The 26,059-nt window shown below is 45.4% G+C and overlaps 1 protein-coding gene across 2 annotated transcripts in view; it reads left to right on the top strand.

Moving 5' to 3' along the window:
- The first annotated feature begins 2,141 nt into the window (after positions 1–2,141).
- Positions 2,142–26,059, top strand: part of SPSB1 (splA/ryanodine receptor domain and SOCS box containing 1) — a 31,777-nt gene continuing 7,859 nt past the window's right edge. The window contains exon 1 of one of the 2 annotated variants that reach the window (XM_065738039.1): positions 2,142–2,266. The gene's annotated coding sequence lies outside the window, so the exon portion shown is untranslated. Of the gene's footprint in view, positions 2,267–15,950; positions 16,002–26,059 lie in introns of those variants that run through there. The other variant, XM_065738040.1, reaches the window with a different exon arrangement.

The following is a 26,059-nucleotide window of genomic DNA, read 5'->3' on the forward strand; positions in this document are numbered from 1 at the left end:
CATAGATGCTTTCTTTTTGTCTGCAGTAGCCTTGTACGGGTTTAGCTGAACAAGATTGTCTCTACCTTGGCTGCTACAAAAGAAGACAGCCCGAATTTTAGCTCCTGAATGCTGCTTCACCCTGAACACAGAAAAGTTAGGGGAGCCAACATTCAGGCTGAAGGAATCACATCACACCTCATGCTTTTCTCTTTGCATTCTGCTTTCCCAGCTGCTTTGGCAGGACCCTGACCTTTCTTACCTTGCTTTCACCATCCAGGCCTCAAGAAACAGATGTGTGCCGTGCAGTGGAGCAGCGGAGCCGCTGAATTCACAGGCAGCTGAAGCCTGCTGAGTTTCCTACCCAGTTCCCAGACCTCATTAACATCTCTCTTGGACTTGGTGCTGACATGTCTCTGCTGCTGCAGAAGGTGCTCGTGCTGTGCTGACCGTTTGATGAGCCCTGGGGAGCTGCAGCGAGGCAGGTCACAGGGAACCTGCTTTTGGAATCTCCATGAGCGAGGCCTGGGGCCTTCTGAAGGCCTCTGGTCCTGGTCACTGCTGTTATGCCCTGAGGCACAAAAGATGGGCAGGGGAAGGTCTCAGGGTGAGAGGAAATTTCCCCATCCATGTGTCTAAGCATCAAGAGTTCCTGTCAGCCAGCTAATTAACAACTGCCTTCCTAGGTTATGAATCCATGTTAGCCTTTGCTCCACTTCCACCAGCCAGGTTCTCACATTACAGCAGCCTCCCACCTTGACAGCAATGAAACAAAGCCATCAAAGCAGGACTAGGTCAAAGCAGAGTAGATTTGAAACTGCTATATATTTAAGCATCTCCCTAAGCATTTCTACTTTGCAGGATGTGAAAGAACCTAATTGTAAGCTCCTTGGTGTTTCTGGTCATTTAGAGTGATATATTTCTTGTAATGTGCATGAGTTATTTAATGAACCACAATGGCTGGCACAGAGCAATAATTCCGCAAGGGCTTCAAAATATGCTTAACAAATCAGTGCCTCAGTCCTGCAGTGACACGAATGCACATATGAACATGACACACACATGCACTGCCTTGAGCTCAGCAAGGTTCTTTCCTCGAGTGGGCTGCATTGCATGGTTTTGTCTGACTGCATGGCCAGAAGGGGCATTCAGCTGCTACACTGTGGCCTTTGCATTGCAAGGTCCTGGGGCAGATGCATCCTTCTCACTTGTTCAGACAATTCTGTGGGTTCAGCACTCCCCCCTGCCCTGCTGTGCATCACTGCCCGTCCTACCATGAGCAGGACCTTGCTGAAGAAACAAGCTGGCAGCAGGGAGCTCGTGGTCCCTGGGGACCATGCAATTTTGCTATATGTTAGTGCATGGGCCATGAAATGTGGCCAAATGCCTGCAGCCTCCCAGGGTTCAGCAAGGCCAAATATACAGGAGTTACCTTCAGCATTGCTCACCTCCCTGAGTCTGTAAGAGGAGCACAGAAGGGAGAATAATGGAGTGTGAGTGCTGTAATTAAAAGGTAGGTAAGGAGAACACAGTTGCAGTCATGGCTGTAGCTCGTGCTGCAAAGGAGCTTCAACAGGGACAAAAGCAAAGCCCTCTGCAAGCAGGGACATGTAAATAAAGACACACAAATTAACCCTTGGGGGTACCCGTGCCACACAGCTCACATCACAATTCACCGCTTCATAGCTACAAACTCTGAAACTGAACCACCTCAGAGATGTTACCTGGTCACTCGCTTTTTGAAGGAAGTCTGAAATGAACAGAGTCGTAGTTCCCTGATTTATATTGCTAAGCAAATCAGTTTTTAGAAAGGGAACACATCTCCCTAGAGCTTTTGCAATGCAACCTTGCAACGCCGAGGATGAAAGTCGTTGAACAGTGGCTACCCTGAGCAGCACCCTTTCTGCCCACAAAGAAAGAAACATGAGCGCGGATGGGAGGCGCAGTTTCAGCCATTCGAGCAACACGGGCAAGGACTCCGGCAAGGACCGCAACGAAACCCGCACCGCAAACACTGCGGGGCGGTGGGCGGGGCCTCGAGAGCGGGCGGGACCAAAGAGGGGCGTGGCTATGGGCGGAGCCTCGCTTAGGGGCGGGGCCGCGTGCGCTAGCTGGGCCCTGTGACGCGCGGCGCCTCACTCGCTGCTTCTGGCGCCGGGAGGAGCCGGTGCTGCGGCCGCAGCCTGCCCGCCGCGGCGGGGGCGGAGGGACGGGCGCGCGGCGGGGCGGCCCCGCGAGCAGGACCCGGCGCGGCCGCTGCCATGGGCCGGCGGGCGCCCTGGGAACGGTAGGAGCCGGCGGGGGCGGGCGGCGGGGTCTTGGCGGCCTTTCCCCGGGGCGGCGGCCTCTGTTTCCCCGCTTCCTTCCCCGTGTTCTGGAGCGGGGCTCCTCTCGCTGCCGCCCCGGCCGTGTGAGCTGCCAGAAGTCCGTGCCGGCTCCGAAATAAGGATAATAGGAAAAATGAACGAAGCGCCGCGTTTTGCGACGCACCGGTGCGGCTCGGATGCTCTCGCAAGCCCGATGTGGCTCGGGCACCGTCTGCTTAACGTGGGGCCCGGCCCGGGGCTGCGGGAACAGCTGCTGCAGCTGCGTGCGGGTTTGCACAGTAAACATTGCTTGTGTCGCTTAGACGGTGACTTTAAGTAAGTTGGGCTCCTTGAGGAAGTGGGGTTGTTTGTTCAGTGTCTGCGGTTGTAGTGCTGCGTTTGGTGGTCTCTGGAGCACGCCTTGCAGTGTCTAATTAGCATGTCAGCTTATTTTACTGTGTAAAAATGTCGTGGTATAACGGGAGCCTATGTAATCCCATAACCGAAGTACCTAACAGCCTTTTTTTCTGAAAGGGAGAGTGAAGTTGTTGCTGTAGCCTGGTGCAGACGTGTGGGTTTGTAGGACCTGCTACCTGATGGAGGTGGGCAGGCTGTCACTGATGAGCAGCAGAGGCTGTGCCTGGTCAGAAATCTCTGCACTGAGCCACTGCTCCAGATAAGGAGGTTTACAGAATGATTATAAAGATGAAAGCTGCAGCCTTAGAGAAAGATCAGCTTTTCTTTCCCTGATAGTGATGCAGGAGGAGCTTATGATCTTTTTGTCCTAGATGTGATCTTTTTTCAGTGGAAGAGATCTGGCTATAGAACTGACAGGTCAAGGAACCTACTTTTAGGCTAGGAAGAAGGCTTATTTCTGCAGTGAGTCGATAGGGAAGCTGCTGGGAATGTGACTGAGCTGTGCTGCTGTTTACAAAGTGAGTGGCACTGTGAGAGGCACTTGAGTGGCTTTGGAGCAGCCTTCCCTGGCCAACCGGCTGCTGGTGCGCCTGTCCCCTCCCCATTCATCAGCACGCCTGGCCTCCAGCCCTGCCGTGGCTCTCAGGGGTTCTAACGATGGATGCACAAAGCTGCTATATATTCCTCTCCCCCTTAGTTCTGTTGAAGGCGAGAGGTGAACTTCAGCAGTGTATTCCTCTGGGGGGCATTGTGTTGTTGCAGTACATCAGCAGCAGGCTTTTCCAGCCCCCATCCTGCTGTAGAGGTTACTGAATTGCACTGTAATGTGATTGGAGTTTGTTTGTAAACTTACCATAGATGTTTCGGAGATGTGGTTTTGTGTTCCAGGAACTGGATAACTGAGATGTGCTGTGTTTGTGTGGAGTTAGATCGCTGCAGCTGGATACTGGATGTGGAAAATATGCTGTGCTTGCTGCTCTCTCTGCCCCTCTGTTTCCTTTCCTCAGAAGAAGTGAAAGAAGCCTGCAAGGGCTCTTGTCTCTTCAAATCTGTCCTGTGAGGGTTAATTAAAAAGTCATGGAGTTAGCCAAATTAAAAATCTGTCAGCAGGGAGCCAGTCAGGACGTGGTTTATGCCAAGCTTTGTGAATGAGTGCAGCCACTAACAACTAATCTTCCAAGTTAGTGTTCTTTTTGCAGATCATAGGATGTGGGAGAGAGTATGCGCTGTGGCTCTCTGATGTTCATGTTTCAGTCAGATCTCGTGGCTGGTGCCACTGAATTGATGAAATTGGCATATGAAGGCCAGCTGAGCCTGGCAAGCTCTGATACACCCATGCAAGCTGTGCTTGTGGTTTTGGGTTGAAGCATACATGTATTGATTCAGTCTGGAGTCAGGGCTCATGTTGACAAGGGGAACAAGGATTAGCTGGCGTTGGCACTGAGTATCAATGAGATGACCTCAGCTGGGCTGTGCAGCAGCACTCTGTTGGTACAGCTTATCTTACTGTCCTGTGGAGGGAAGCTTCTGCTTGTATTAACTGGTAGAGTTACAGTAGCATTATAGCAGCACCTGTATTAGACCTGTGTGGATTATACTAACAAGCTCTTGACTTTACCAAAGGCTGATACGTGTGGCTGGCTGTGAATCTTGCTGCTCTGCTTCTTCATGTTTCCAGGCATGTGACAGGAGTTAGTAAATTAAATTGCTGGTACAAGCTATGAGTTAGACACCAGTTGCTTTCAGGCAGAGATGTGTAATGCCTGCAGAATGCAAGTGAGTAAATGTCTGAGAACCAGCATTGCCAAACTGTGGTCCACTGCTGCTTTGCTGGTGGTCACCATAGGATGGGGCGATGTCAAGGTGCTGACTCACTTCCAGTTACTACACAGCTTTGAACAACAAAGATCTTCATTTGAGTTACTACTCCATGTGAGTAACTGCTACAGCTGCCAGTGTTTCAATAATTACTGAGGGTGTAGGTGAGGTGTGTGTAGTTGTCCTTGGTGAGGATGGGGTATATGCTAGAGGAAAAGGTCAAATGCTTAGCAGAGCATAAGTGTAAGGAAAACTTAGGTTAGTACTGGCTTCCACGGATGTGGGTGGGACTACTAAGCAGTATCACCTTTTCAAATAAAATAAAAACAGGGAAGGGATTGTTCATAAAGTATCAATTCTGCATCGTAGGTAATACTTTGGGAGCTCCTGGGCTAAAATAAATCAGCCTGCTGGGTTGAGCAGGAAATTCTCTTCTGGCTGATGGTTGGGTTGGGTGAGGCAGGGTCATTCAGCAGCCTGGTTGGGAAGCTGAGTATGATAGGAGGCTGAAGGAAATTCATTACTGTGTGTGGAAGGATGCCCTCCTGAGGGAATTACAGTGAAAATTAGGAGGGGCTTTAAGTGTAAGTCTTAAGCCTGTTTTGAACGTTTATGTTATATACTTGGGGCTTGTTTTTATTTAAATAATAACTAGAACCATGTCAAGGATGAGAGGAGCAGCACTGAGATCTAGAACTTCAGTCTGTCATAATGCTATGCTGAGCCATGAAAGAACACCTGTTGCTGGCACATAGGTAAGGGGTGATCTTCAGCAGTTTAGCTTATTAATTTGTTCTGGGCACTCCCAAGCTGGGAGCTATTGCTTTTTTTGTTGTTGTTTCGTTAATGTGCAGATCTGTCTAGTGCTGTGAATTGTTTGTCATGGCTCTGGGTAATGTGTGCTAGAACATTTGAGTGGCAGCAACACTGCTTGATATCACTGTAGCATCCAAGAGAAGTCTTAATATTTATTCTTGTTTATAACAATGTCTGAAATTGCCTCTGGCTCAAGCTGTTCAGGTTATTGACAGCTGTGTGTCTATCTAGGCATACAAACTTATTCCTGGTCAAAGGGAGTGTAGCTCAACTCTAAATCAAGAAGTCTCTCTGCTGCATCTCAGGCAGCCACTGAAGTCGGTCCTTGTCCGTATGGATCCTGAAATGTGAGGTCCTGTTAGCTGCATCTCTGTTCTTTTTGGAGACTTATACCTTAGCATATTCACGGATGGGGGACACTGCTTTGCACAGGCTTCACCTAATAGTTTTATAGGGGTTTAAAAACCATCAGCTTTCTGGAAAGTGTTTTATTACCCAGTCACTGAATCTGCCCCTTTCCCCATCCCCCCGAAATGGGGCTACGGTGTGATCTCAGAACAAACTGCATATGAGCTGTGGAAACCAGCTGAGCTACTATGGCAGTGGTCAATAAGAGATTCAGGACTTACTGATGCTCCAGAGTTGCCCATCTGGAAACAGTGTGTGTCTGAGGAACGTTCTTACACAGAGATCGTGGTTAAATCCCAGTTCTGGGTGTTCTATAGCTTTGGGGTGATGTGAGCTGCCTCAACTCTGTGTAATGTTTAAGGGAAGGAAATAGAAGCAGACTTTCCCTGATAAGATGGATGTGATGTGAACTGGATGCTATCTGGAGGTCCACCCCCTGCATACAAAGGGGGTGAGTAAGAGTACAGAGAGAACATCAGCTGAGCTGTGATTAATGTCCTGCTGTCAAGCTGAAGTGGTTTAAAACTGGCCTAGCCCTATGGACTGGTACTGCAGGCTGCCTTTGCCCCCTCTTAGGAAAGAGTATGGAGAGAAGAGCAGTTCTCTGGCATGTTTACTATGTTTGTGCTGTGGGCACAGACCACTGGCACAGACAGATGTATTTTTTTGGTGGCATGTTGCCATGCCTAGGATGGGGCTTAAGGTCTAGAGCCTCCTAGGCCAGCTGGTGCTCGTAACAGTCTGACCGTGTTGTGTGTGCCCCAGGGAGTGTGCTTCAGAGGGATGAGTGCAGGGCTGTGAGCCTGGGACAGCTGTAGGCTAATCCTTTCTATACATCTGTCTTGATGTGTGGCCTTGCTTCAGCCACTCAGTGTTTTGCTTTAAGGTTTTTGGAGAAGGAGAAAATAAAGCTAACATTTCTCTTATCTGATCACCATTGCTAATGCTGAGTTTTGTTTAATGGCATCAATGCTGTGGCTCGTCCAAGCAGTTGGAGTAGGAAAGATTTAGGATGCGTTTGTGACAGTGGGGTGGATGACTGAAGCAATCTTCTCCCTGTCCACAGTGTAGGAGCACCACAGCTGGGAGGGTGGCTGTAGGCTTTCTGTTGTTTGATTCATTTGCTAGAAGCCTTGCATCCTTCTGATTGTCTGCACTGTTTAAACAGGAAGATATTTTTGTGTGTGAAATGAGCATCTTTCTGATCCTGATAGGTACAACAAGGGCAGGTCACTGTTTTTATTCTTAAACCTGGAGAATCTTGTTCACTAACCTTTTCTTGCTGACTTCATGCTTTCCTAGTATTTGTCCTCTGCTAAAAAAAAAAGAGACGGATTTTTGCACTGAAGGAGTGTTGCTACTGTGTAATGCTAAAGCTTTTAACCTCCAAAACCTCCCCTGGGAGCCAGAAGCTTTTTACATTTACAGAAAGTACAGCACTCAAACATCTGCCTGATTTCAAAGCAGGAACAGCAATTTTTGACTTGAAAGAAGGGAGTAAAGTCTGAATATGGAGTTATGAAACCTGGGCTTTTTCTTCTAGCCTGGGAGGGGGGTCTGATGAAGCTCCTAAGTTGGAGCAGCTGGGTAGATGTTAGCTTCAGAATGCTTTCTTTGGATCACCAGTATGTTATCACGTCAGGAATCTGTTCTGAGGAGACTGCGGATGGGACCTTGACACCATAAATGTACAAAGGCACTTGGATGCACAAAAACTACAGAAACAACTTGAGTCTAAAGAGCGTGAGCCACTGATGGTGCTCTGCCAACAAAACCAAGCAAGGGCTAAGGCCAAGCTGCTCTCTGCATAAGAAGACTGTATTGGTCTCAGATGTTTAGAAATCCTTAATTTAAACTATTGGCAACATCACTGTGGATAACTTCTGGTTTGAAGGACCTTTTGGAAGTTAAACTCTATGTTAATCAGCAGTGTGAAACATGTCTGGATTCCAGCTATGGTGTCTTGAGGCTTGAAGGAAGTCCTGCAGTTCGGCTAAGTACAATTCTCACTTAAACACTATGATTCTTCATCACGTGGTGTTTTAGGATCTGTGTGTCTGCACAGCTGTAGCAGGGTGGGCTGTGCAGCAGGAAAGCAAGCAAAGGACTGCTTCTTAGTGAAAGAGATAATGACTCTTGAAATACTTCCAAAACAGCAGTCTTGGTCTGCACTATGGAGGTATAGAGGGGCTGCTGCTGTGTTGTCAGCTGTTCACATGGGACTATTTCAAGTCTTTTTTCTTTAGTTATTTAAGGGCTAAACATATCGTGTTACTGAACTTGTAAGATGAGGGAGGTTTTGCTTTGTCCTGTTCCAGTGCTGAGGCACTGGTGTATCTGGGACCTGAAGCTTCAGGTGGTGCCCATGTGAAGAAACAGCTGCTAGTTTGTGGACCAGTTGGTTATGGAGTAAGCTGAAGCAGAAGGACTTGCACTGATGCCCTATTTCCTAGGAACTATAAGTAGTTGCAGAAGTAATCTGCTGACACTTTTGCTGAAAAGAAATTTGTGGACCATATATATTCAGAAAGAGCCTGGCTTGTCAAGGTACGAGCAGGCATCGCAGTTGCTTGGACTGTCTGTTCTGGGTCTGCTGACAGCCCTGAGCTGCTGCAGGTTGATGTGTGCTGTGGTGCTACCTGACAGCTTGCTGTCACAGCCCTGTGCTAATGGCTTGGGGGCTCGACTTCCTTGTTGGCTGTCCCACAGTCTCAGGTCTAATGGTCTGGGGTTTTCCATTGGCATGTTGTGCACTTCTAGCTGCAGCAAGCTGGAGGTGGGTGGTGGCAGTGACTCAACCTGGTGAACGTTTCTTTTTGTGTGAGCCAGGGCATTGCTTTCCTCCCTACTATATCACAGCTTTTCTGGAGTGCTGTGTCTCTTACAACAAGGATCAGACAGACGTAAGTGGTTTCAGCCTCAGATTTGGCTCTGGTATTGATTCAGGCACATGTATGTCTTAGATCTTGCTAGTGTAGCTTAGTTTGCAGCCTCAGAAGAAAAGGGCAGAAGGTCTGCATGCATGGCACTGATTCCAGCAGGATATTGCTGTAAGGTTAGGTATGTGGCATGCTGTCTTGCCAATGTTCAGCTGTTTCTAGCATTTGTAGAAGTAAAAAGGAAAAGTTAATCTGATGTGGAGTGGCTGTGAGTTTGGGTAATGATGAAAATTCAGAGGAGTAGAGGCAAACCAACACAGTAACGTGCTACTGTTTGTCTGAGTTTCTGAGTTGTGGGTTTCACTTGTTGCATGTCGACACTTGGGAGGGGAATAAAAGGGAGAAGTGTTACTCTTAAGGGAGCTTATATTAAGAAACTTAAGTGGCTAAGTTTCATTCTGGAATCTGTCAATACTATCATCTTTTTTTATCTTGCTGAGTTTATCAGCTTCACAATATACTCGAGGACCAACAAACTGAATAGATTAACTTTCTGAATTCTGCACTTGCAGGCAGCAGGTACTGAAGGAACTGGGCCCTCCTGGAAGGTTCACTCTACACGTTTCCTTGTGTGCTTTTGATCCTCTGGGAGAGATGTGCCAAGTGACTGACAGATGCTGCCTTCCAGTAAGGGTGCTGGGGAGGGGCAGTTCATGTGCTGACACAGGCCTGGTTCTGCATTTCTGGCATGAATCACATTAAAACTCCAGGCTTGGTATCTGAGTAATCAGACTGTTGCCCAGCATGCGGACCCTGAACTGGATTTGCAAGAGGCACAGCTTTGTGTGTCAACACTTTAAGTGGGAGGGAACACCTGATGAGAGTGAGCCTGGAAGGAGCTGTAGCCCACATCTGCAGGCAGATGGATTGTGCAACTGTCCTTGAGCTTGCTCCGCAGCCAGAGCAGTATGTGGCTTAACTAGAGGTAACTTGCCAAGTGTGCTGTTACTCCAGGATGGCAGGTATGTCCAAATGATTACCTACAAGGAATTCCAGTGAATCTGCTGCATTAGCGAGTTCCTAAGGCTCAGAAGAGAATTTTGCTACTAGGTGTACTTGTCTATGTACTTGGTGGCATTTTCTTTAAGCACTTCCTGCTTTTCACTTTTTCCCCAGACAGGGATTTGGTTGCAACTCCTGATGTGCCTTCAGTCCCCTCTTTATTGTAGGGATGCACTGATGTACTCTCCCCAGACATGTGGCTCTGTGTGCAAGGGCACAGCTTGCTGCTGTGGGCACTAGTATTGGTGTGGATGAACAGAAATTTCATCAACTGAACTTTACTGTTGGGACATATTTCATGTCCCTTGACTAACTTCAGAGGAGAGAAGCAGATTTGGGCTTTATGCCAGGCTTGCTTTCTGTTAAGCATCTAGAAACATAGAAGAACAAGTGATATGGCTTATCCTCAGCGGGACTCTTCTGGGTTAAGTGCAGCAACATTTCTGTCAAGTTGGAGGATGGCTGTTAATGGTTTCTCTGTGTCTGGGAAGAGGCAAGAATTGAATGGCTCTTAGCTTTAAGTGGGAGGTAGTTTCTGATGTAGGTAAAACCTTAGTGGGCACTGGGGAGCTGAGTGTGCTGTAGGCCATGTATTAAGAAGGATGACAAATCCTCGCTTTGTATTTCAGGCTGGAGAATTGCTTTCTATCTAATGGTTGTTAAAGTGAATGAGAAGGATGAGGTAGTACACTAGTACATGTTTGGAGCAATGTGCTCTCATATTACCAGGATTCAGCTCTTGTCAAACCTTCAGAAATAAAGTTGCCAGCCAATCTCAGTTTCAAGACTGTTCTTGAAAGAATCCTTGGCCTTGTGGGAATTTCTGTTTCAAGGTGAAACAGTTCAGCTGGTGACTTTGCTGCTGAAACAGCTTTTGTGCTAATGAAGTGTTCCACGTACTGTTAAATCTTGTTTTAGCATGTCTAAGCCACTCACAAAGCAAGCTGGTCATGGAAATCCAGTTTGATCCGGGGTTGTGGTGCTGAATGGGCATCAGATGGAAGCCCTCTCACTGTCCCTGAGTAGTCAAAGCAGATGTCCCAGCAGGTGGCAGGACAGCAGCAGAGAGGTGGCTTTGCAGGTTGCTGAATATAACCCTTTTTGCCTTAAAGTGTGATGCAAAAGCTGGGCAGACTCATTAGTACATAGATGCATTTGGCCAGGGTGAAGATTTCTGTACCAGCTTTATTTTTTTATTTTTATTGAAGTCCTAGGGGTGGTATCACCAAAGCTGTAGGATTATCATCCAGGAACAGGTGTAGGATGAGTAAGTAGTTAATGTAGTGAATTGACTGTAAAAATAATATAGCGTGCAAGCTTTGTCTGGTGTGAGGTTTTAAGGAATAAAAATACTGTTGGGTGTGGTTGCTTTACTTGATATTCTAGGGTTTGAATATCCTGGACAGCATATGTTTATTCTATGTTTGGAAGGCTGTGGTGGACTGAACGGTGGGTGGCAGTGGCCGCCTTATTACTTTTAAATTGGTGCTTGTACACAGAAAATCTTGGCAGAGCTGTATGAAGCAGCCAGTCTCCTCAAAAGGAGTCAGGACTTCGGTGGCAGCTGAAAAAGAGGTGAACGCACTTTGGCCAAGGCTGCTCAGCCTTAGGAAGGAGAGAAGCTTAGAGATCCTGAAGGGTTTAGTAGCTACATAATAGTTTCTCTACAATTCTCGTTTGTTAGACTCTGAAAATTCAAGGCATCTCATCATTTCTGCTTGCTCCTAGGTATGCTGCATTTAAAGAACAGCTCTCTTGTTTCTTCCTCTCTCTATACCCTTCTTAGGTTCTTTTCATGTACTTCAAACTCTGTTTCCTAATTGGAAACTTTCCACTGATGTCATGGGAGCTTTCTGTGGCCCACATCAAATAGTTTGGTTCACCAGGAATTAAGTGACTGTACAAATGTTTATATTAAACACTTATTTAGAATACATGTTGATTTATGAGGACCTGTGATGACTATGGTACGTTGGGAGGATAGGTTGACTGTACAGGCTTTCATATTGTCTTTGAACTGTAAAAAGTACCAGCAGCTGTTTAATGCTCAGATAAGACAATGGAGGGCTGCTAACATCTAATGCATTTGCTCCATCACTGACTTTGCAGCATTTCTTATCTCTCACACTGGGGAGGATTTTGAATATGTAACCTTAATGGAAAAGACTCAGACAGTGATGTCTGGAATAGTCAGAGCAGAAAGCAGCCAGCTTAATTACAGGTACTGGAATTTCTGTTTTTGAGAGGAAAGCCACCGTTTAGTCTGCTGAGAATCCTCAGGGAAGGAAGGAAGAGATGGTGAACATGTATGTTCTTCAGACTCTGCTTATTCAGGCTTCTGTGGTGGTTCAGGACACTTGAAGGGTAGAAAGGGATAAATACTACCTTGAGATTTCCCCCCCAGTGGACCTCCGATGTTGAGGACCGTTGTCTCTTTCCTTCCCTGGAGGTGATTGTGCTCCTTCGTAACTTAAAGGAAAGACCTTTGGAAAGCTGCTTGAGGTACTAAGGAGCCTTCCTTATGAACCTTGTGTGCCAGTAGGGATCTTTGAGTAGGCTGACTTAGCAGGTAATTTCCAAAATTTGCTGAATTTCAATGCTACGTGTGTCTTCCCTGTGAAAGAAGTGAGCAGGACGAGTCTGTGCCTCTGAGATGGGCAGTGGGAAGTCTTTAACAAAGCCCAAACTGTGTTCAGTTATTCATTTTGCAAAGGGCAAAATACTTTTGAAAACTTAATGTTTGATCTGCATTACCAGGGGAGTAGGGCCTTGGGTATGGCTTTGACGTCTGACATTGAGCTTATTGGTGGGCAGAAGCTTTTCAGGCAAAGCATGAATAAATGCTTTTCTTTACTCTTTCCAGAGGTTATGATATTGGACTGCTGTCAGAGTGAACCAACTAAAAAGTCAGAAGCATCCATACATAAGCTGATACCTCTAGGATGTAACTCGACCTTGAGAACAGGCTAACTGCTTGATCCCTGTAGGGGATTCTGTTCCCTTTACACACGTTTTCCTTACAGTATTCTTTCTGAAATGGTTGTTGTGAAAGTTGCAATTAGAAGTAGCCATGACTTTGTACCACATTTGATATGTCTAGTTGCAGTTATATGGGAACAGAACTTCAGGGAGCCAGGCTAGAGCAGCTTTCACAAGTTCTGCTGCTATGTGAGGCCTTGTGCAACTCAGGGTAATGTAAGAACCCAGCTGGAGCTTTTGTTAACCCTGCTTATCTCAAACGGTTGTAGCAATTTCCAAAGACCCTATCAGGTAGTGGTGAAAGCAAAGCATTGCATCATATTGAGACTGCCCAGCTGCAGTCTTCATTCAGATGTGCAGCGTCTCTTCCTAATTATGGTATGTCCCAGGTCAATTATATTTAAACACACTCTAACCGTGCCCTTCTTTTTTTTTTGGCTAATGACAAGGCAGAAATCTAGTGAGGGCTCATCCCAGAATGCTCTGCTTTGAGGAGTTTGTGTAAGTTCCAGTAAAGCTGGCAGTGTGAGCTGTCTCTTGTGTAATCTGTCTGCCAGGAGCATCCTCTTAGCTCAGCACTTTATTGAGAATGGCTGTGGGGTGGTTTGTTGCTTGTGTGCATGGTTGCCTTTCTGAGCGTGCTGATGGAGTGGTTTGCTAGATGTTGACAAATAATCTCAGCACTACTTTGCATGTTTATCTGGCTATCTCTATGAATCTTTGCTCACGTAAGCAGTTTGAGTTACATATCCTCTGACTGCTACTTCAGGAGTAAGGTTAGCACATCCACTCCAGAGAATGGCAATGAACTGCGTCAGGCTGAGTGCACTATCTTAGCTTCTCCTTTTTGCTTGATTGTTTCAAAAGTTTTAAAGGTATTAGGTTTCCATGTTAGTCGAAGATTCTTGCTGCTTAAAAAGTAGAGAAAAAAGTCTTATCCACACCAAAAATGGCAGGTCATGAGTCTGCGTAAGGTGCTTGGAGGGACTTTTCTCAGTGGTGCTAAGGACAGAAGAGTGAGGTGTTCAGATAGTCTTCTCCCTCTTTTGATTGTGTGAGCACAACATAAACTCTCTGCTTGGTTACTTTGCAGTGAAACACTGTGCATTGTTCAACACAACGTGGCTATTCCTCATAGCTGTTCTATGTTGGGAAGGTTGCTGTCCCCTGCCCTACTGTGTGAACTGCCAGTAAATCAAAGGTTATGGAGATGTGGAGTGCAGTTGAGGTACTCTTGATGCACTTCTGTGACAAACTTCAGTGCCTCTGTGTTGCTGTTACAGGTCTGGACTTGAGTTCAGTATCTAAAAAATTGTATTATATAACAAACTCATGATGATCCTGACTTGACTTTTTGCAGAGAACAGACAGTTCTAGGCAGACAAGAAATGCCAATGCTTTTTTTCCTTTCTTTACTGGCTGTGTTGCAAACCATTAATGCCAAAACATTCTGGAGGCATTCTGCCATGGTGTGACTCTGCTTCCTTTCTGCTGAGGGAGATCCCTAGGAAACTGCTTTCACTCTGGAGGCTTGGAAAGGAAGAGGGAGTTGAAAGCTGTGGTGGGGGATGCTGTGGACTTGAGCAAGCCCAGGTGCCTGACTACACTGGGTAGCAGGGTTAGATTTGTCTAGAGTCTTCACCTCAACTGGCTGTTGCAGCAGTTGGAGAAGAAAAATTGCATCTTCCGGCAATGTTGGATTTAGAACGGGTTTTTCCATGGCTTTTATTATGTTTTAAGGCTTGTTGTTGTTCCCAGGTCAAACTTGAATAGAAAACATAAGACTGCTGCCAGCTTTCTGTCACAGGCACCCTTTATCTTGCATTCATCTCTTCCAAGCAGATGCTGCTTTCATTTCTTCTCCTTCTTCCTACAAGACTGAAATTAACAGCCCTTTGATGCAGAGGAAGAAGTGGTATTTCAAAGCAAAGTACCTAGTGGTCTTTGATAATAGAACTATTTTTTATATTGAAGTTAATTCTGCATTCCTACTGTGAAGTTAATCTGAACATTGGAAGCTCCTGATCCCTGTTTGCTCAGAAGGTATCCCCCCTTGCTTGGGATATGAGGTTTGAATGAAGCCAGGCTCTAACCCTGGGGCTGCACATGGGGAATAGGTAGGCACTGGAGTAATGCAGTATTCCTGTGTATTGTTTTCTTCCCAGCTGATAAGATGCAGTGCATGGTTTAGTACTACAAGAGTGGCAGCCATGTAAGCTCAAGGTGGAGTGGAGCTGAGGAGAACAAGTCTTCAGACCCTTCGTTGTGGCAGGGAAGCAAACCATAGCCAGTAGCCAGACAGCCTTCTTCCCAGTCCACCCTGCCCTCCCTAGCCTTCCTGTCTTCAAAGACTTGCACTGAACATGAGGTTTGTGTGAACATCCAGCTTTTGGCTTTCATCTTTTCCACTTAAAAAGATGAGTTCTGTTCCTGTAAGGTGGAGCACTTCCTAAAGGGTGATGTGGCTGAACTGCATGCATAGGGGTATTGTTTCCAAGGGGTGTGCTGACCCTCACAGGGAGAGGGATACTGGTGGATAAGTCTGAGCCACAGGATTGTTCATGGAGCAGGTGGCTCAGGGAAATGGAGAATTCCAAAATTTCAGCTTTGACTGGCTTGGCAAGCAGTCAGGATACAGAAGAAGTGACTGTCTGCCTTTTTGTGGCATGTCACAGGAGTTATCCAATGCAGTGTGGGTACATCCTAAGTTACAGGTTATAGTTTCCAGATCTTAAGAGTAGAGACTGGGGGAAATAATTCACAGAAAACAGTATAATACAAATGTTTCTGGAGATGAATAGCAAAAGGCATTTTTTTTGCAAGTGAATAGGCTTCCTGCTGTCTGCCTCATCCTACTAAAACCTGCTAGGCTTACTGAAGGAGGCTGGAGAAAGCTTTTTTGCAGGTAGTCAGATGCTGGAGGTATTGAAGAATCTGACCAGCTTTCAGGTTAGGAAGCGTGAACTTGATCTAAAGAAGCTGGGTAGTTGTGTGCACTTGTGCTTCGGATGCACGTGCAGGGGTGTTGATTTGTGAAAACATCCTTTGGCTAAGTGAATAGACCAGCTTTCTAAACAGTCTGTGAAAAAATATCACTTCCTCAGTGACTCAACTGTCTCCTCTTGCGAGGTTTTTGTCTCTATTAGCGACGCTCTCAGTCTCCACAGACCTCAGGACAGGAAGGACCTGAATTTATAGTCTAAGCTGGGAAAGATCTACTGGGTCTTCATACATCAGGATGTACCTTCATTCCTCTTTTTCAATGTTTAACAAGCCCAGGATGAAGCGATCTGGGTAAATAGTGTAGAAGAAGGCTGAGTTTTTTCCATGTGGCAAGGTAAGATAAAAAGACTGTTGAGTATTTCAGATATATGTTTAAATTGCTTAAGTAACTCCCTGTCGATTAAAAAGGCTGTACTGCATGTACTAAGATTTATTTGACCTGAGGATTAACACTAAATGAAGCCTGAAACTAGCTGATTAGCCTGGAGTGACTTGAACAGGGAGGATATACAGTGCTGCATGTGTGATTTCTCACCATAAGAGAGCATAACATTGGCACGGGTTGCCCATGGGTTGTGCAGTCTCTATTTGTGAAGGTTTATCAGAGTAAACCAGATAAAGCTCTGAGTAAACTAGTCTGACTCTGCTTTGAGGAACAGATTAAACTAGAAACCTCCTGAGGTCCTTCTCACCGTGAATTATGTAATGATTTTGTGAGCATCTTGCTGTAGTATTGTCAGAAGACAGCTGATTTTTGTAAATAGATGCTGTCTTATTAGCTGAATGTGCTTCTTCATTTTGCAGTATTGCTTGTGGTGTGGAGGGAGCAGAGGTCTGTTGGAATGGACTGAGGTTTTTTCTCCTTTGTGGCCCAAATCTCGATTTTCTGCAGTGCTGATGAGCTGTACCAGTCACTTGCACAACTTCCCCTTTAGTATAGATGTATTTGATGTAGAGATGTGTACTGAAGCTTCAGATGCAATAAGCCTATTTGAGGGCAGCAGACTGAGTAATCTAGCACTTGGCAGCTGCTGTGCTGTGGGGATTTTTTGCTTTACTGTTAGCAGTGCTTGTGACATCTTTAAATGAAAAGAGGAAGGAGGAAGCTGTAGCTGGGCAACCTTAATATTGAAATAGCTCAAACTGCAGATGGTTTTCCTATGAGAAAAGAATCCCACAGGCCTGTGCAGACTGAGCTCACTGTTGCTTTTAGGAGTGAGGCTTGGAGCCCTTAGATTGTACTGTATCTTACGTTTTTCAAGTTGTGTATTTGAAAAGTGCTTTTGTGGAGTGGAATACTTCAGAATATGTGATACAATACAGTAGGGTTTAACTTGTCAGCCTATGACTGACGTGCCAAAGCAAGTGAGGATTCATGGTCCTTTCCCTGTTACTTTAAACACTGCATATTTGAGAAGGGCTTTCTAAAAATCAGCTTCTAAGCCAAGGATAGCTAGAACGGGAGGCCGACCTGCCCTGGACTTGGAGAGGATAGCACAAGATGCAGCTGTACAAGTTGGTCTGCTGTTTCCTGGTGTTGCCTAGGAAGGAAGGAGGAAGATAGAAAGATACGGAGATCTGGTAGACAACTGCTGGGACCTTTAATGTGGATTTCTTTTACCAGGGCTGCTGCTAGCAATAGACCACAGTGTGATTCCTTATTAACTCCTTTCAGGGAGAAAGGAGGGCCTTATAATTGGATTGTTTGTCTTGTTGCCTTGTTTTGTCCAATCTTACAGTCTTAGTAGAAAGGAGCTTCTAGCACAGGAGTGGAAACCTTCAACAGAGGTAGAAACATCAAGCTCTGTTCTTCCCAATCACTGTTCTCTTCCACACTTTCATTCATTAGCATTTTCTTATCAGTAGATGCTTCAGTGGATGAGAGGGCTGGGCAGCAAGTTGTTTGGGGTGTAACTAGTAAATGGGGATGTACTGCAGGCATGGAGTTCTGCATAAGGAGGTGCTTTATTATTGATTAGGTGGACTTCTTTAATGCAAATAGCTGTGTACATAAACATCAGCTATTTACAACTAGTGGTCCAACTGTGGAGGAAATGCTTTTCTAAATGCAGCTTATATTGCAGCTTCAGAGCCGAAGGGAAGGAGAAAGAAACATGAGGCAGGAATGCCCTCTTAGCTGGGTGCTGACCTTATACTTTGAATACCAGAGCTAAACAGTTGATTACTCCTTCTGTTGAATGACTTCAGGAAGGTAGTGCCATCCAAAATAATTGTTGCTAGCTTGAGTAGCTATCTAACCACTGGGTCCTGAAGAAGAGCTCTTCTGAGTTATTTCCCTGCTGGCTGTGTTAGTACTTGGCTGTTGTGGAGCTGTGAAATTCTCAGTATGGTCTAAGGGCAATGTTACGTGGTATCTGAACAGAGCCTTACAAGTGTAATTTTTGGTTATAGAAGGCTTTGGTGTTCTTGTGTTATTGTTGTGGGTTTTTTGTTTATCTGTTGGTTTTTTTTTAATTAAAAAAATGGGAAGTGCTCTTTAATTTGAAGGCAGTGCAGCAATGGAAGGCAGCATGGAGTTGGTTGCTAAGGAAGAGGGAAGTTGTAAGACAAGCACTGTGTGCTTGGTAGTTCAGTCCCACAAACTAGTCTTTCAAGTGCAGCTTGTTTATAAAACTGGGGCTTTCTGTGCTTGCTGTGTGCCAAACAGATTTCAGCCTTACTGGGATGGGAAGCATCCCCTGGAAACACCACTTGTTTACATGCACAGTCTCAATAACTTAAGAGAAAAGTGACTGAGGTGGTCAGACAGGTTCAGAAGTATAAGAAAGGCAATCCTTTGGGGCTGGTGAAAGAGTCGTGTGGCCTGCCTTCCTGCTAACTGTATGACTGCTTTCCCATAGTCTGCAAACAGATCAGAGCTGTCTCTTGAGTGCATGCAAGGTAATTGGAACTGTGAAAAGCCTGTGCCTCTTGCAGGTGATTTCTGCTGTTAGAAATACTATGCTGGCCTAGTTTTTCTCCTTGAAATATGCTCTTTCAAGGCTCCAAGACATTAGTGCTTTCCCACAAGGCAGAGACTGCACTGAATCAATGTGGAAGCAGCATTCAATAGAGCTCTACCAAAAAATTTTAATCTCAATATAAGGAAATACTGTCCCCAGAGAATGTGTTCTTGGCACAAGCCAAGGATCACTTGTTTGACAGATCTTGTCTGAAACTGACAATAGGAGGGTCTAGTATCTGACCAGATGTGGCTAGTGAGATGATAACGTGGTCTGCAGGAGTTCTCTTCCCTGGTCTGTAAGGTATTTGATCCAATACTTCTGTGTTCTCTAAATGGGTATCTGCGTGCTGAAACATTGGAGGGCAAGATGCTCAGATATGTGCATCAGATGGTAACAGCTTACACTGCAGAATGACTGTGCTGATGGAGTGCAAAGCACTTGGAGCAGGAATTGGGCTGAACCTAAGAGCACAGTAATTGCAGTAACTGAGTTTCTCTCCAGGCTTTTCATCTCTGGTAGCTGCACTGCTTTGTAACCTTGCTGCTGTTTTTTTCCCTAGGCCTTCCTCAGAGGAAGGAGAAAGTTGTGTGGGTTTTCCTGCTTCTACAAAAACTACATGCAGGTGTTGTCCTGGCTCAGATATAACTGCCAAGCCACAGCTCTTTTTTGCTATTTCATCCAAAAGGATCAATCACCAAAAACGCAGAGCTATGGCTCAAAGCTGAACTCCCTGCATCTGATCTTAAGTAGCAGCAATTTATCCCTACTACAGCCTGTCTATGTCATCTGTGTTAAAAGTGAGGAGTGTCTGCAATCCACTCACACGTATTGTTAACTTGAGAGCTGTGAAGAGATGGTTGTTAGGCTGCTGGCTGAGCTGACTCACACCTGAGCATGTGCCAGTCTGTCCTGTGGCATCAAGCAAGATTTAGGTGGTGTTTAGATGAGTTCTACCTGGAACTGGAGTTCATCCAATCTGTTCCCTGTGTTTGTAACAGTTGTCTGTAAATACTTGCTGGAAACTGTAAGTTTGAAGCTGCTCCTGGAAAATAGCATTTCACCACTTGGCTACAAATACTCTAGACCAGCAGGATGTTGGAGAAGAGCAAAGGGGAGAGGTATAAGGAAGGTCACTTTCTGCAGCTGCAGGACATGGGAAGGGACTCTGGTTATGTTTCTCAGCCCTTGGCTAAGATGCAGAGCTGTCAGTTGTGTGGGATGGTGAACTCAAGACTCCATCCTGTCTTACAGGGGATCAGCTCAAGTCACTGGCTTTCTGTTCTGTTCAGTGTGTATTTTACCATGCCTTCTCTGAAGTCCCAAGATCAACCCAGCTACACTTACTGTGCTATGTAATGCAGGTGCTTGTATGCCTATGTGGCAGTGTTCTGGAAAGTTAGGGATATTTGGAGTTCTGTTGTGTACTATCATGCTGGGAAACCACAGCAAATTGCCTAACTCCTTTTAACATCTGTCTGTTACAAGACCAATATATGAAGCGTTTCTAGCCAAAGTCTCACTGTCATGAGTTTAGCACAGTGTTGGCCCAGTCTTACTGAGTGGAAAGGAAATGGACGCATCATAAGACAGGGAGGTAAGAAGAAACTGCTGTCAGTAATGCAGAGGTCTGCAGCCAGCTTTGCTACCTTTTGTCTTTGAAGAAAGGCAAGTCTCCAGCCCAGTATCTGTTAAGAAACAGTGCTGTCTGTAATACACTGGAGTATGTTTAGGCATGTGGGATGGATGAGAGGTTATGGATTGTGCTGGTGGGCAAAGTCATCATGTCAGTATAGCATGCTTAGTGCTGTGCCTGTGAGTACACGTTAGTCATAAGTGGGAGAGGCTGTGGCAGAACACGTGTTGTGCTGTGGCTCTAAAAGCTCACTAAGGAAGAGTCTGTCACTGAGTACATGGTTTGGGTGAAAATTTGAGCCCAGCAACTTTGCAGAAAAACCTCTTTCTATGCTGCTCGAGGAGGCAGCACTGCAGCTAGCAGGAAGTTGCTAGGTAGGTGCACAGTGGCAACTTAAGTTTTTTCTAGTAGATGGCTTATTTGAGGATGGGTTGTCACTCTTTTTTTTTCTTTCCCCAGGTTTTAGCTCACTCAGATGTACTGGTTTCTGAATAACTTTAGTGTTCTGGACACCCAAGCACTCCATACAGGGTGTAAGGGGTCATGCTGTCTTCATTGTGCTGCCTTTCAGTGTCTCAAAACTAGCTAGAAAGCTTCTGCAGAAACCGTCTGATCCAAGAAGAGGATCCCTGTATTCATATAGACAAACTGGGACAAGCTGGTTCACAGCCATAACCAAGTTGCACAGTGACAGGCTCTTGGCTTTCTTCCTTAGCCTTTGCTGGTGTGTCTCATGGTTGTGTTAGCTGCTTATGGTACAAGAGAGCAGTACTCTTGGTGCCTAGGACCATGAAACACGCTGCTTAGTAGCTGAACATTGGCTTCGTGATGTGACTTGTGAGCTTCCTAGCCTAGGTAGGTCCCTGCCAAAAACTAAGCAACTTGTTCACCCCATCTTTTGGATATCTTGTGCTCAACATGCAACTCAAGCAAGGTGATGGATTTAATGCGAAGAGTTAATACCATGGGAAACAGGGAATCCTGGTTCTTTGGGACAGTACTGAATACTGTTTACATTTAAGGTGTGTGCTCTTTTCCCCACCCAGTTAGTATGTTATATAGCATTGATGTTCCTGCTTGGCTTCACAGGTATAGTGACAAAGATACCTATTCTTCTCAACATACAGAGAAAAAACTTGTGCCTAAGCAGCTTCTAGAGTTCATGCCAAAGAAAGGGGACAGCTTTATGTGAAGGGTCTTTGTGGGGAGTTAGTCCACAACTATCATGTCAGATACCTGAAGAATTTGTAAGGTGTGACTCTAGGTAAGCTAGCAGTAGTGTAGCTCCTATATGATTTTGGTCTACTAGTTTGTGGGATGAATATTCAGCCCAAGAAAATTGCCTATGTATACCTAATGTTTTCCTAGTGAAGTCATGGAAACCTGAGTGAAACTGCATTTATTATTGTGGTCTCATTTTGCAGGAGCTGTCTCTTAGTTCAGCTTTCCAAAGGTGTAAGCAAGTAAATGTGCAGAACATTTTATCTCCTGTTGAGGCACTCTTGAGACTGAAAATCTTCAGGGTAGGGTGTTGATTCACTCCCTGTAGACTATGCCACGTGTTTAATGGTGTAGACTCTTCCCTGTAGAAATAATCTTCATAAATACAGATGAAAGTTAAGCCAGTGTGAACTTAGTTTTAAACACTCTCTTCTATTGAGTCAGAGATCAAGAAATGTTGGGGTCTTCATGAAATCTTGTTCCAGAGGGATGTCCTTGTTGAGCTGCCAGTACCTGACCTAATGAAAACATCTGTTTTCAGTGTCTGATTGAGTTCCCCACAGGTGCTTAAACAACTGTGCGTGTTTTCCACTAAGTGTTTTTGGTTTTCACTATTTTGGGTAGGCTACTCCTAGAACTCTTTGTGCTCTTTGGGTTTTGAGTTGTGAACCATCAGCTCAGGGGTTAATAAAGGAAGCAGCAGTGACAGTGACTTTCTGAGTGGCTGGTACAAATACTTGACCTTTTGTTGGGATGTATGACTGGGACTTCAAGGGCTGCTAAGTTGCTTTCAAATGGAGCTGAAAATAAATGTAGACCCCTGTTAAAATTCCTGTATCACTTGGAGATATAGATACCTGAAATAACCTCCTTCTGTGCGATAAAACTTGCAGGGGAAAGGCCTCTTGGCTTCAGATGAAACAATGAGGGCAGCTTGGGTGAGTGTTCTTTGGCTTACACACAGCGCATTGATAGCCTGGATTGCATTTGTTGCGTGCTCAGTTGAGGTGAATGAGTTTGAGTGCTGACATAGATAGGAATGAAGTGAATTGACTTGGAATGATAAGCAGTGATTTGAGTGTGGATGGCTTTATTTAATCTAGTTATGTGAACTCATGTCTGAGATTTTTTCCTTGGGATCTGGGTGACGTTTTGGAAGCAACTGAAGTTGCTTTGATAGCAGGAAGCAATATCTTGTTGTGGATAGTTAAGGCTGCTGTCTGTGTGTGTCAGCATGACTGGGTTCTTGGTTACATTTGACCATCAGCTTAAGGGGTCATAGACACAGAGGATGCTTCTGCTTTGTTTTGGTCAACTGAACTGAAGTGATTCCCTCATCTTGGAGATGTCTGTAGTAGACTATACTTGGCCTGAATCATGCTGATTGCTAAATAGAAGAAGTTGGAAACCAACTCTGCTCTGACTACCATACGTGTCTTCTTTGCAAAGCTCTGTACAAAGCTATATGCTTCCCATTGAGCTGCAAGGACTCTGACACCTTCAGCTGAAATGGCTTATCTCCTACCTTGATCTGTTTCCAGTGAGCAGATATTCTGAAACTTAGGATGTCTTTACAGTACAGCAAATCATCTTGCTGTGAATAGCTAACTGAGGGGGATATCTAACTCCATGAAATTAATAGTGAATGCTTTGTTCTGAGACCCTCTTGTAGTTGTTCCAAAGCTTTTTAAGTCCAGAACGTTAACAGAAGAAGTAAAAATAGCATGGGAATAAAATAGTGCCATGGGAATGGGCATATATTTATAAAGCAGAGAATTCCAGCAAGCCTGGGCTGTTGATGTGATAACTAAAAGTACTCTCAGTGCTTTCATTTGTACTTAAACCTTTAAGTGTTCAAAAGTTTTGGGAGTAGCTGGTTCCCTAGTGTATCCTTTAATTTATGGCTGGTTGTAGCTCATGTCAAGGTAACCAGGGCGTTAATCCATTAGGAAGGTTAGCATCTCTCTGTCCTGCTGAGGGAGAAGTGCCCGTGTTGTCTTGTGCTTGAAGAAGCATCATTGTGCCTGCTGACTCTAGGACAAGATGCCACTGCATTTCTAGGGCAGGTTAGTGCCAGAGACAGCATACATGACTCTTTGCCCCAGTGAGGAGCCATGTTACACTTGAGATCTGGCATACACTCAGTATCTGACCTGCTCTAATTGACCTCTTCACTGCTCTTTCCCTCTTTATTTCTCTTTATTCTAGCTGCAGCCCTTCATCTTGTGTTATTAGGCTGCTTGGGTAAAGAGTCATAACTAAGGCAAGTGATGAATGTTCAGGTCAGGAAAGGGTGCTTTCTTCTCGAAGCAGGCAGTGAGGCATATCCTACCAAGTGTGTTTCACAAGTCCCTGCTGTCTGTAACTGCAGTGATTCCCTCTGAGGTACAGCAGCCTTGAGAAAAATATTATAAAAGCTTATGTTGGCAGGAGGCAAGATAAACCATAATGAATGAAGCATTGTTTTGCTAATGGAGAGTACCGAGTTGTATTCTTTCTTCTCTTGAGCTTTACACTTCAAAATAATCTGCAGCAATGCTCCTGCAGTCTGGCAGCCTGGTTTGTTTTGGTTGTTGCTTCCTATACAGTGTTTTCACATGTACTGTACAGCTCTCAGGAAATCTCTGCCTCTTCTCCTCCTGCCAATGTTTTGTTCCTTTATCCTAATCAATGTTCCAACAGCTGAACTTGCCTGTAGGCTTCCAAGTGTGCTGTAGCCAGCACCTTGCTGACAGCCTTTGTCCATGTGCCATTGGCCTTGGGAATGCCAGATAGTTCTTCTGGTTCTTTCTGCAGAACAACACATGAGTCATTTGCAGCAGCCTGATGCTTTTTCTCCCAGCCTAAGCAGATCAGTTGCACCAAAACTTTTTAAACATCGTAGCATCCAGTCACTATTAATGTGCATCTCCTAGGAAAGGGAGAACCCACAGCAGAGTGATTTCAGGAGTCTTATAATAGAGCTGGTGTCAGCTTTGAGGTGTAAAACTGAGATTTGAGTCCATACAAGGATGTGGGCTTAAAGATGAGACAGTGAGGACTGTACCATTAGTTCCATACATCTGAAGTTTGTGAACTGTCTGCAATTAGCTATACTACAACTTAATAATGTTTGTTGGAGTGAGACTTCTAGAGGATATCAAGGATTTTTCCTTTCTGCCCTTGACGAATAATAAGGGGACAAGGAGAGGAAGAGGAGTCTAGTTTCTTTTTAAGAATTACCAGATTTGAGCACACTGATCCCATAGAGTCCCTCAGAACGGCAGTAAGAAGCTGTAGGGAGGCTGATGAGTTGATCCCTAACCTGGGGCATACATGAACCTTCCCTGTTACCTTCTAGCTGAAGCCTTGCTGCTTATGTCCAGTAACCTTATTTTTAAACCAGACCTGATTCATGCTCTGTTTTCTATGCCAGATGAGGTCCTGGTTGTGAGTAAGTGTTGTGACTGTAGCTGGCAGCAGCCCCGAGTGATTGCCTCACTTCAGGAAATGTTAAAATAACACTTTTTTTTTCTTAGAAAGCTAGTTTGTTCCCCTCCCACTTTTAATTCTCCTAATAGCTGCCCCCAGTTTGGCAGCTGCCTGACAGTGGGCTGTTTGTGTTGCTGAGTGAGAGCAGAGCCACTTCAGTGGTTGCAGTGGTACGGTAGAGGTATGCAACGTGAGCTAGGCAGGCAAGCTGACTTCAGCTTTTCAGAGGGTTCTCTGCAATTTGGAAAGAGCTGCTAAACTGAGAAGAATCTCGCTCCTCCTTTTGGGTTCTGTGTCTCAAGCTGTGATTTCTTTTTTCCTCTTGGGGAAGAGGAGCTGAAGCTGCTCACTTGAGATGGGCCGTACGGAGGTGTAACTGCTCTTAGCACTGCAGCAGTCCAGTGGAGCCAACAGCTGCTGGAATGGGTGTTGCCTGATGCTGGATGCAGCAGGTTTTATCTGCTGTTCTGTGCTTGCACAGTCAGACCTTCAGGGTACTTTGCAAAGCTGGAATGGAGCTAAGGAAAGCTCTCCTTGAACCTGTGTCTGTGGCTGTTTGGTCAGCTGATCCAGGGAAGGTTTGTAACTCTCCAAGTGGATAAACTCTCATGGGATTGCAGAGCTCCTGCCTTGTTTGATCACTGCTGTGGGGTGATGGTTTGTGTTCAGTGCTGTTTTTATTTATCTTTTGGAACTGTTTAAGTGCTGAGGGAGGAATAAAAGCTGTTTATAGCTGGATAACACGGCAGTCCGTGTGTTTGCACATCTGGGGTATGCAGCCTTAACTTTTGGGTTGAAATGCTTGCATTTCAGGGGTTCCCCCAGAACTCTCATTTACAGATGTTAGCCAGAAAAAACCCTGGCATCACTGAGCATCTGTCAGATCTGGAAGCACTGGAGTACCTGCTAGGGCAGTGCCGAGTGCTGATCTTGCGCGTTATGTGAATCAGTTATTTTGGACCCTGAAAAAAACCCGTGGGAGCCAGGGTTGTTTGCAGTGTCTGTTCTGTTTGCAAACCTAACTGTGATCCTCCTCTTGAGCTGGAATGTGAATGTATCCATCCTGAAATGCAACCTGCTTCCCTTTCCCTTTAACAGAAA

The sequence above is a fragment of the Cyrtonyx montezumae genome, unplaced genomic scaffold, assembly GCF_038088225.1.
Source record: "Cyrtonyx montezumae isolate F1298 unplaced genomic scaffold, pur_monq_1.0 scaffold_21, whole genome shotgun sequence".
In the NCBI taxonomy this organism is placed as follows: domain Eukaryota; kingdom Metazoa; phylum Chordata; class Aves; order Galliformes; family Odontophoridae; genus Cyrtonyx; species Cyrtonyx montezumae.